The sequence below is a fragment of the Dermacentor andersoni genome, chromosome 1 (assembly GCF_023375885.2).
Source record: "Dermacentor andersoni chromosome 1, qqDerAnde1_hic_scaffold, whole genome shotgun sequence".
NCBI classification, from domain to species: domain Eukaryota; kingdom Metazoa; phylum Arthropoda; class Arachnida; order Ixodida; family Ixodidae; genus Dermacentor; species Dermacentor andersoni.
In genome coordinates, this window is record NC_092814.1 from 60,499,114 (window position 1) to 60,511,187 (window position 12,074).

General features: G+C 40.3%; 1 protein-coding gene across 5 annotated transcripts in view; it reads left to right on the forward strand.

Moving 5' to 3' along the window:
* The window catches only part of LOC126545637 (uncharacterized), a 152,116-nt gene that overhangs the window by 32,728 nt on the left and 107,314 nt on the right, over positions 1 to 12,074 (forward strand). The window lies entirely within an intron of this gene.

Genomic DNA, 12,074 nt, shown 5'->3' on the forward strand with positions numbered 1-12,074 from the left:
GCGGCCCTGTGGTTATACTTTTGCTCATGGGTGTACATAAAATATGACATATATGCAAGTTATGCTGAGCTTTATATCGCCACGGTGATAATTTTGGAGCGTGTCAGGACCCCCTTCCCCTTGTTATGGGCCTGCTTCTTACTCATTAGGGGACTGAAATTTATTTTTACATTGCATCTGCTGTAAATACTGTGTCCATAATTTTTGTCCCCTTTCCCTCTTTTTTCCCTTCTGTCCTTTCGCTCCTCCAGCCTTTCCATTTCTTTCTCCCAGCAGAGTAGCATGTGGGTGTTCAGGTGGATGCTGGCAGAAGTCTATGCTTTCCAATAAAGTATTTTCTCTCTCTTGTTCACAAAGTATTATCATTATCCTATTGTTATGCCCACTGTTGGAAGAAGGCCTCTCCCAGCAGTATCCAATTACCCCTGCCTTGCGTTAGCCAATTCCAAGTTGTGTCTGCAGATTTCCTAATTTCATCACACTACCTAATTCTCTGTCATCCTCGACTGTGCTTTCCTTCCCTTGGCACAAATTCTATTACCCTAATGGTCCACCGGTTATCTGACCTATGCATTACATGGCCTGCCCGGCTCCATTATTTTCTCTTAATGTCAACTAGAATATCGGCTATCCCAGTTTTCTTTCTGATCAACACTGCTCTCTTCTTGTCTTCTAAAGTTATGCATAACATTTTTCCTTCCATTGCTCATTGTGCAGTCTTTAACTTGTTCTTGAGCTTCTTTATTAACCTTGAAGTTTCTGCCCCATATATATTAGCTCTGGTAGAATTAGATGACTGTGCACTCTTCTTTTCAACTACAGTGGTAAGCTCAAAGTCACGATTTTATAATACCTGCTGTATGCACTCCAACCCATTTTTATTCTTCAGCAAATTTTCTTCTGATGATCAAGGTCCCTTGTGAGTAATTGGCCTAGATAAACGTACAGATTCTAGAGGATGACTGCCAATCACGAATTCTTATTCTTTCGCCAGGCCATTGAACAATATCTGTGTTCTGCATCATAATCTTCAGCCTTATTCTTACATTTTCTCGGTAAACGTCCTCAACCATTTGTTGAAATTGCATTGCAACAAATGCAGCCTAGCATTGCTGAACAGGACAATGTCAACTGCAAAATGTAGGTTGTGGAGATATTTGCCGTTGATCCTCGCTCCTAAGCCTTCCCAGTCTTAGCATGAATACTTCTTCCAAGCATGCGGTGAATAGCATTGGAAAGATTGTGCCTAACCCATCTCTTGATAGGTATTTTTCCCCTTGTGGAGTGTTGAGGTAGCTGTGGAGTCTGTAGATATTTGCCAAGATATTCGTGTACGCTTCCTGTACTTCTTAATTATGCAATCCCTCCATGACTGCTGGTATCTCTACTGAACCAAATGCCTTTTCATATTTTATGAAAGCCATATAGACATTTCCTCTCTGGCTTGTGCGAGCCGGCACAGCACTGCTTGAATGTGTTGCCATTGCAGGCTGCTGTGTGATTTGAAGATGTTTTAGCTGGTTCTCCGCGTAATTTACGTGATATCAGTTCATACGAGGTCTTCGAGGAACCATTGTTTAGCTTTTCGGCGCAACAGTAGCTACAGTAAGTGGAAATTTCTCTTGGCTGAACAAACAAGTGATGTGCATCATTAGCTACCGTGTGTGTAAATGTGACCTATTTTGGCTGTATCAATGGAAGCTGACCTTTGCAACGTTGAACACCCGAACTCTCGAGGGAAGCTAACCTAGCAGACTCTTTGAGGAACTATCAGGCATTGTTTGGGATATCATTGGCCTTAATGAGGTTAGAACTGATGAGGCTTATACAGTGCTCACAAATGGCCACGTCCTCTGCTATAGAGGACTACCAGATAAGAAGCAATACGGGGTAGAATTCCTAATCCATAAGGACATCATCATCATCATCAGCCTATTTTATGTCCACTGCAGGAGGAAGGCTTTCCCCTGCAATCTCCAATTACCCCTGTCTCCTGCGCCAACTGATTCGAACTAGTGCCTGCGAATTTCCTAATTTCATCACCTCACCTAGTCTACTGCTGTCCTCGGCTGCACTTCCCTTCTCTTGGTACCCATTCTGTAACCCTAATGGTCCAACATTACCTAACCTGCGCATTAGATTACCTGCCCAGCGCCATTTTTTCCTCTTATTGTCCATTAGAATATCGGCTATACCCGTTTGCTTTTTAATCCAAACCGCTCTCTTTCTGTCTCTTAAAGTTATGCCTAGCATTCTTCATTCCATCCCTCTTTGTGCGGCCCTTAACTTGTTCTCAAGCTTCTTTGTCAGTCTCCAAATCTCTGCCCCATATGTCCGCACCGGTAAAATGCCCTGATTGTACAGCTTCCTTTTCAATGATAATGATAAGCATCCAGTTAGGAGCTGACAATGTCTGCCGTATGCGATCCAACCCATTTTTATTCTATGAATTTCCTTCTCATGATCAAGGTTCCCTGTGATTAAATGACGTAGGTAAACGTATTCCTTCACGGACTCTAGAAGCTGACTAGTGATCCTGAACTCTTGTTCCCTTGCCCGGCTATAGATAAGTATCTTTGTTTTCTGCATATTAATCTTCAACCCTGCTCTTACACTCTCTCTGTCAAGGTCCTCAATCATTTGTTGTAACTCGTCTGAAGTGTTACTGAATAGAACAGTGTCAGCTGCAAACCGAAGGTTGCTGAGATATTCGCCGTTGATACTTACTCTTAAGCCTTCCCAGTTTAATAGCTTGAATACTTCTTCCAAGCACACAGTGAGTAGCATTGGAGAGATTGTGTCTCCTCGTCTGACCCCTTTCTTTATAGGTATCTTCCTACTTGTGTAGACTTAAGGTAGCTGTGGAATCGTTGTATATATTTTCCAAGATATTTATGTAAGCAGTCTGTACTCCTTGAATACGTAATGCCTCTATGACTGCTGGTATCTCTATGAATCAAATGCCTTTTCATAATCTATGAAAGCCGTATAGAGAGGTTGATTGTACTCTGCGGATTTCTTGATTACCCGATTAATGAAATGGATGTGATCCATTGTAGAGTATCCCGTCCTGAAGCCAGCGCGTTCCCTTAGTTGACTAAAGTTTAGTGTTGCCCGTATTCTATTGCAAATTATCTTGGGGAATATTTTATATAATACTGGCAGTAAGCTAATGGGCCTATAATTTTTCAATTCTTTAACGTCTCCCCTTTTGTGGATTAGTATAGTGTTTGCATTCTTCCAGTTTTCTGGGACCCTTGAAGTCGATAGACACTTTGTATAGAGAGCCGCCAGTTTTTCCAGCATTATGCCTCATCCATCTTTGATTAAATTGACCATTACTCTATCTTCTCCTGCCGCTTTTCCTCGTTTCATGTCTTGCAAGGCCCTTCTGACCTCATTGCTAGTTATAGGAAGAGTTTCTGCAACCTGTTCATTACTGCTTCGAATGGAGGTATCGGGGCTCTTTTGAGTATTGTACAGGTCAGTATAGAATTCTGCTGCTGCTCTTACTATACCTTCAAGATTGCTTATGATATTACCCTGCTTACCTTTCAGTGCATACATTTTGGTTTGTCCTATGCCAAGTTTCCTTCTCCACTGATTTCAGGCTGCATCCATATTTTATGGCTTCTTCAGTCTTTCTGATGTTATAATTTCGAATATCCCATATTTTATCCTTGTCGATCAGTTTTGACAGTTCTGCGAATTCTATCTGATCTCGTGCGTTGGACACTTTCATTCTTTGTTGTTTCTTTATTAGGTCCTTTGTTACTTGGGAGAGCTTACCTACTGGTTGCCTTGGTGCCTTACTCCCACTTCAATTGCTGCCTCTGAAGCCAGCCTTAATTTACGGTTTTATTCATTACCTCTATGTCATCTTCATATCTCTGTTCTAAGGTTGCATATTTATTTGCAAGTACCAGCCTAAACTTGTCTGCTTTTACCCTTACTGCCTCTAGGTTGACCTGTTTCTTCTTGATCAGTTTTACTCTCTCTTCAAATTAAGATGAATCCTAGCCCTCACTAACTTATGATGACTGCACTTTACCCTACCTATTACTTTTACATCCTGCACTATGCTAGGATCGGCAGAAAGGATGAAATCCATTTCATTTCTTGTTTCACCAATAGGGCTTTTCCAGGTCCACTTTCTGTTGCTATGCTTCCTGAAAAAATGTGTTCATTATTCTCAGCTTATTCCGTTCTGTGAATTCTACCAGCGTCTCTCCTCTACCATTCCTAGGATAGACGCTGTAGTTGCCAATTGCTTGTTCACCAGTCTGCTTTTCCCCCACTTTTGCATTGAAGTCGCCCATTACTACAGTATACTGAGTTTGCACTTTTCTCATCGCTAATTGAACATCGTCATAAAAGTGATCTACTTTATCATCATTGTGACTGGATGTTGGAGCATAGGCTTGTACTACCTTTTACCTATACCTCTTATTAAGTTTGATTATGACTACTGCTACCCTCTCATTAATGCTGTAGAATTCGTCAAGGACAGGCTAATGCTGTTACAAGACCACATGAGGTCATGCCACATGCTTGGACGATGCGCTATACGGAATAAACAGATATATAACCCAGCATCTACCACTGCTCCTGATGCTTGAGCCCTCTAGAAGCAGGCCAATCGACCAATCAACAAGTGTTATTCACACTGTGCGGTATGCTATTACCAAAACTATTTATTTTTATTTATTTTTTTCGTACTGTTAGCCGTGAGGGCCGATACAGGGTGGAAAAAAAAAGAAGTAAACAACGCTAGGATGGACAGCTGACAAAATAAGTAACACTTCAGAACAGACTCTTTGTAAGCACTTGTATATTAAAAAAAAAAAAAAAGCACACATCGAGACATCATTCTTAATGTGCGAAACACTTTTCAACGATACTCATAATAATTTCAGATATAGTCACTCCCGTTACGCGGAGACGCATTGCCGCCGATGTGTGGAAAAAAAAGTTCCAAGGTACTCATCAATAGCCACACATTTATAAGTGTACTTTTACATTATCCATGAGCACAGACCATACATAATTTTGAAAGGTTCACAGACAAGTTCAAACAACTCGACGCTCTCACTCACACAAACTAGGAAAGTGCAATGATATTCCGTCTGTTTTAGGGGAGCGGATGGCTGGAAGATGTACACAGTGTGAAGAAATTTAAAACTGGTCAGTAGTTTCGATTGAAAAATGGTTTAACAAAGATTTTTTTAATTGATTTAGGCTTCTGCAGTTACAATTTCTTGCGGCAAAAGGTTCTGTTCTTCTATTGTTTTAGGAAGGAAAGAGTATTTGAAAGTGTTTATACGTGTCATTATCGGCGTGAATTGATCTTGACGACTACTTTGTATCATTCGCAAGAACCGCTGCTTTAAGTGCAGCTCAGAGTTAAAATTAAAGTACTTATGGTGCATTAAATAAAGAAACCTTAAATGTGCCACTCTACATCGCTGTGAAAGAGGGAGCTTGAGCTGATGTAGCATTTCTGTAACAGATTCTGATTATCGATAGTTGGACATTGTGTACCTTGCGGCTCTTCTTTGGATTGTTTCCAGCTGATCAAGTTGGTATTTTTGAGATGGGTCCCATACTATGCTGCCGTACTCGTAACACAGTATGCACAAGGGATGTGTGTGTCGTTAACTTAGTTTCATTCTTAGGAACCACAATTTTCTTTCTGCGGAAGAGCATACCTTACTTATGTGTGATTTCCAATTTAAATCTTCAGCTATTCTAACACCTGGATATTTGAAGTAAGTAACTCACTTTAATCATTTTCCATTAAGCTCATAGTCAAACGAAAGGGTATTCTTAGTTTTATTTGTTATTCTTAACGAAAACTGTTTTATCAAGGCTAATTTTCATTTTCCATTTCATGCACCATTCGTGAATTCCTTCCAACTCTGTGTTCAAAGTGGTTTGGTCATTCTGGCTTGATATTTTAGAATAAATTAAACAGTCATTCGCAAAAAGGCGAACCGTGGGCGAGCTGTCAATCTCTTCTGCAATATCACTAATATAACACAGAAATAGAACGGGACTGAGCACCAGCCCCTTGGAAACCCTGGACAAAACCTTTAAAATTGCAGATTTTGCCCCTTTAATCTTAACATACTGCAATCTGCTCGTAAGATAGGATTTAATCCAATTAACAAGTTCTTTATTCACTCCTAAAAGATTATGTTTAACTAGAAGCTCAGCATACGGTACAATATCAAAAGCCTTTGATAAGCCTAGACAAACCATCTACTTGACCTGATTCATTTAAAACTTTGGCGAACTCGCGAATAGTCTAAACGAGCTGAATGATAGTGGATAATTTACGTCGAAAGTCATGTTGATTGGGAAAGAATAGATTTGAGGTTTCCAGGTAAGTGAAGAGTTGTTTGGATAGGATATGTTTGAATATCTTACAAGTAGTGTAATTGAAATGGGCGTGTAATTTTCGATATTGAACCTACTACCGCTTTTGTCTACCGGTACAATTATACCTATAAGCCAGTCAGGAGGCAACTTCGGTTGTTCGGTGTTTGAGTTTGAGCATTGAATATAATTAGCAAATATTTTGAAATCCATTCTGTATAACGTTTCAAAAATTCATTCGGAATACCATCCAGTCCAGGAGGCTTTTTGGTGTCAATGTCCAATAATAGCGACAATATTCCTTGCTCGGACAGAAGAACACTCAACATGTTGGACTGTAGACAACCACAAAGCTCGGAGCTTAGTCAACCACTAAGCTCACGGATGATTCCGCGAGACGATCAGACAGAGTGGAAGTATTCATTAAATTTTGGGGCTAATTATTTTTTATCGGGGACGAGGTGTTCATCAACGGTAACACACTGAACATTCTCCTGGGAGGGGGAAATGTGGCGCCAAAAGCGCTGAGGTGAGTCGCTCATGAATTGTGTGTTTCGGAAAAATACCTTTCCTTCGTAGTTTTCAATTTATGCTGAAAGGGACACTAAAGAGAAAAATGATTTCTTCTGCATTGGTAAATTACCTTTCTCTGACACCAAAAGACACCACTCTTACCACGATAAGATGTTGGTAAACCAGAAAAAGCGAAAGAACGAAAGACGGGTGACGACGCCTCCTTGAAGTTTCCGCACCTGGTTGCTGTGACGTCATGAATTTTGATGGCATCTTCTAGGGTCTATTTAATTATGTAGCGGTACAGATTGACCACATCGTGTTCTAAAGGAACCAGATGTTAAACATGGCAAGTTTCGGGAACCTTTACTCAGCCAACGCAGCCCAAATGCGAAAACATACTTTGGGATCCTTGACGTTGCACTGACGTACTGGCGTCGAAGTTTCGGCGCAAAATTCAAATACTGGTACTTGGACCTTCATTTTCTCATCTAATAATCAAACTATTATTTTGAAATGACTGCCTGCAGAGTTCTCAAACAATGCTTTATTAGGCTCAACTGATTTATTGTTTCGCTTTAGTGTCCCTTTAAGCATAAGCAAAAGATCCTTAACGTCTGATGGATTCCTGTGCGTTTTCCTTCTCTTATGCTTTATTTTCCACTTTAAATCATTTCTCTATTTATCAAGGATTATGTTTCCTAATTGTTTTTACTCGTAAGGGAATGGAGTTTTCCATACAATAATTTACTATTTCTTTAAAGCGGCTGCACAGCACATCAACGTCAATCTCCAGATTAAATTATTACCTTTACATCTCTAAGTAGAACAACAGACAGCTGAGCTAGTTGGTAAGGATTCATTATGCAAAAATGAAGTGAGGCGTGCAGACAGGACACAAGAGTAGAGAAGTGGACAACACGAACGCCGACATAGTGTCCTGTCTGCACGCCTCACTTCTTTTTTGCATAATGAATCTCTTAAGTAATCAAGGATACTGACATCATCAGCTCATGAGAAGTTTCTGCAGGTAAAAGTTAGTCTCTTACCAACCTTAGCTGACAACGCCTTTTTTATACAAACCAAAACAAGTTTATGATGGGAAAGACCATCATTGATTTCAACATCGCATTCAGACAATCGACTATCCAGAAACACAAGATCAAGAACGGATTCCAATGTTGCACCAACCCTTGTTGCAGCATGTACACACTGTGTAAGCTCATGTGTGAATGCTATTTCAAACAAACTTCACTATTTTTAAAATCAGTAGAGCTTATTAAAAATTTATCCCATTCTATACCAGGCAGGTTGAAATCGGCGGCTATAATTAGTAGAGTATTACGGGATATACCAGTGCACAGGAAGTCTTGGATTGATTTCAAGAACGAGTCTGGAGCATTGGGTGGCCTGTAAGCAGCACCAATGACACAGGGTACTCCACACAGTACTGTTGAACACCAGATACTCTCATTATCAGGGCTATTTTGCATCGGTACAAGCTTTATTATTTACTTAAAAATTATAGCAACACCCCCTCCTCACATATCGCGGTCTTTTCGAATCATACTGTATGCCGTGGGTATTATTTTGCAGTCCTGAATTTCTGGTCGCAGCCAGGTTTCAGTGATAATAAATATATCTGGGTTATATTCGAAAAGTTATGTTTTCTATGCTACGCACATTTGGGTTGATCAAGATTAACTCTCCCGCGTCGTTATCACATCGTCAAGCGGAATCGTTTGCCTCGGGTCTTTCCGTGCCTATTTTAACCTTGCAATTCTTTGCGTCGTCCTACATGAATTTTTTTTTTTCCACTGTAATTCTATCATGCACCAGCTTTACTTTCACTCCCCTTGCTCTTTCCGCCTTAGTACTTTCCCATAGTTTTCGCTGTCTTTGTAGAGTACTTTGTGAAAGATCACTTGCGATGGAAATATCACTGCCCTTTAACTTTCTGCAATTCTTAAATATCGTGACCTTTTCGTTGAAGTAAAAAAATTGCATAATTACTGGGAGAGTCTTATCCTTACATTTTTTTCCCAAGTCTGTGTATTCGGTAAATTGTTTTAACCATGACAGCTAGACGTTTTTCGAATATACCTGTAAGAACTTTCGCTTTTAAGTAGTCATTAGTTTTGCTGAGTACCTCAGGAATTCCAAATAAAATAAAATTTTTTTGACGTCTCCGATCTTCAAAATAAACTAACTTACACTGTTGAGAAGCTAAAGTATTTCGCAAGCTAGCTATCTGTTCGTCCAACTGAGTGATCTTTTCCGCATTTTTTTCTACATTTTTGACGGCTGTTTCTATTTGGGAAATATTGTGGTTGATTTCATCGAGTTGCTTTGAAAACACGGTGTTATTTGCTTTAATCTGATGAATGTCTTCAGCTATCATCATCTGCCCCTTCATGAGTTCTTTAAGCATTTTTTCCATTTCCTCAGATCCGGGATTTAGCTCAACATCTCTGGCCAACAGCAACAACATAGAGACACTGCAAAGCATTCGTAGCAAGCACTTTGGGGCACAGCACAATAATGAACTTATTTGCCCTTCTGCAACATTTTCCAAATTTACTAACCTGCAAAAATGGGATGAATGGTTTAGTTGCCTTCATCTGCAGAATTGTGCTGTGCCCACAAGAAGGTCTTAGGAAGACGGGCCTTATGTAGTCCGCTCCGGGGGGTGTCAACGCTTCCACTGTCTGGGTTCCGCACGCATGCGCCAGTCCATCGTCGATGGGCAAGTCCCACGTAGGCCGGAGCGTGTTAACACCAGAGTAGCTTCCGATAAGGCCCGTATTTGAATTGTGAACAGCTGCTGGTACATTGCACAGCAAGGCCTGCAAAAACAGGACAAATGGTTTAGTTGCCTTCATCTGCAGAGTTGGGCCGTGCCCACCACAAGCGGAAAGCGTGTCCAGAAAATGAGGTAGTCGCATAGTGTATCTTCAGATATCAAATGGATGCTTGTCAAAGCAAACAGCAGAACTTATTCCATAGAATGGTACTTGCGCTGTTACGATCATTGCGTATGTTTCTTAATTACTTGTTGCTGTTAAACCACAGTGTAGAATTGCCGTGGGAATGCTGCAGTAAGGTCACATTCAGGAAATAAATTTATAGAATGGTACAACTAAGCTCCAAGGCTGATTGTAGGCTCAGACATGTGTGCACACATTACACTTGCCAGTCCGTCCTCCTCAACGCTAGCAGAAACACCAGCCAGGCCAACTTAAATCACTTCAGTGTGTCTCACAGAACAGTTTCTCATTTAGAAAACCCCATGTCAAACCAAATAGACAGCGCAAGTGCATAAACAAGTGCCGAAAGTTGCCACCAAGCATACATCTGGCATAGAAGATGGAGCATTCACCCAAGCCAGCATGCTGACTGCTCATAGATGGCGCCACTGTCTATGCAGTATGGCGACACCCATGAAAAAAAGGTTTGTAGGGTGGTTGGTTGTACTCTTCAGATTTCTCATTTATCTGATTGATGACATGGATGGGATCTATTGTAGAATACCTCTTCCTGAAGCCAGCCTGTTCTCTTGGTTGACTAAAGCCAAATGTTACCGCTATTCTATTGGAAATTACCTTTGTGAACATTTTATACAATACTAAAAGCAAGCTAACGGACCCATAATTATAAAATTCTTTAACGTCTCCATTTTTATGAATTAGTATAGTGTTGGCATTCTTCCAAGTCTCAAGTACACTTGAAGTGTTAAGGCATTGCGTGTAAAGGGTCGCAGGCTCCATATCCCCTCTATGTGGCTGCTCTGGTTGCTGTACAGATCAGTATAGAAGTTCTCTGCTGCCTTTCGAAATTACTGATGACATTACCTGGCTTATCTTTGTGTGTTATTTCCTATGCCAAGATTTCTTAATGATTTAATGTTACCCTCATTTTTTACTGCCTCCTCTACCTTTCTGATGTTAAAATTTTGAATATCACTTACTTTCTTCTTGTTTATCAGCTTTGACACTTCAGTGAATTCTATCTGATCTCTTCAGTTAACACTTCCATGGTTTTTCGTTACTTTGGAGGAGCTTGCGTCTTGTTCCCTTGATGCCTTTACCTCCCACTCCAATCGCTGCTACTGAAATCAGCCTAGTTACGATTTTATTAATTACTTTTATCTTATCTTCATATTCCTGTTTTAAAGATGCATATTTATTTGCGAGCACCAGCCTTAGTTTGTCTTTTACCCATACTGCGCCTAGATGGGCGTTTTTCTTGACTAATTTTGCTCTGTCTCCAAATTGAGAATAATCCTAGATCTCACTAACCTATGATCACTGCCATTTATCCTCCCTAACACTTTTACATCCTGCACTATGTGGCGTTTGGCACATAGTAGTATGAAATCAATTTTATTTCATGTTTCCTCATTAGGGCTTTTCCAGATCTGCTTCCTGTTATTGTGCTTCCGGAAATAAGTATTCAGTATTCAGAGTCAATTACTTTTGATGAATTCTACCAACATCTCACCTCTACTATTCTTTGAGTTGATGCCGTTTTTGCCAATTAATTGCATGTTCCCCAGCCTGCTTTTTCCTCGCTTTTGCATCGAAGTCGCCCTTGACTGCAGTGTACTGAGATTGCACCTTTCTCATTGCTAATTCCACATCCTCATAAAGCTGTTATATTACTTCATCGTCATGACTTGATGGAGTGTAGGCTTGTACTTCCTTCAATCTACAGGGTGGTTCACGTAACTTGACCCAAGGATTTTAAGAGTGGTTGACCACAGCTGAATGAAACAAACGACATATGGTTTGCCATCATGTGGGGCTCCTCAAAATGTTTTTTATATCCCGCTTAATTAGTTAACTGAGAGCAATTATTCAAAGTGTTTACTATTCACGTTAGGGCCAAGTGCATTTCGTTGCATTGTAGAGCAGGTTCAGAAACAACTGATCAACCTTTTTTTTTTTTTTTGTGGCAACGTATGTGCTGCATAGTGTTTTTCTCAGTGTTAAAAAAAAGCCTGTGAATCTCAAAGCTTCTTGTCCCATCTGTTACCTGTAGTTCTTGGGAATTGTGGTGTAAAGGTATGTGGCTATAGTTTGTGGTATGAAAGGCTTGAGAGTGATTAGTGCATATATTTGTGAGTGGCTGCAATGATAAACATGTGCCACAACTGATACTTTTCCAGTAGTGCACATGTTGTT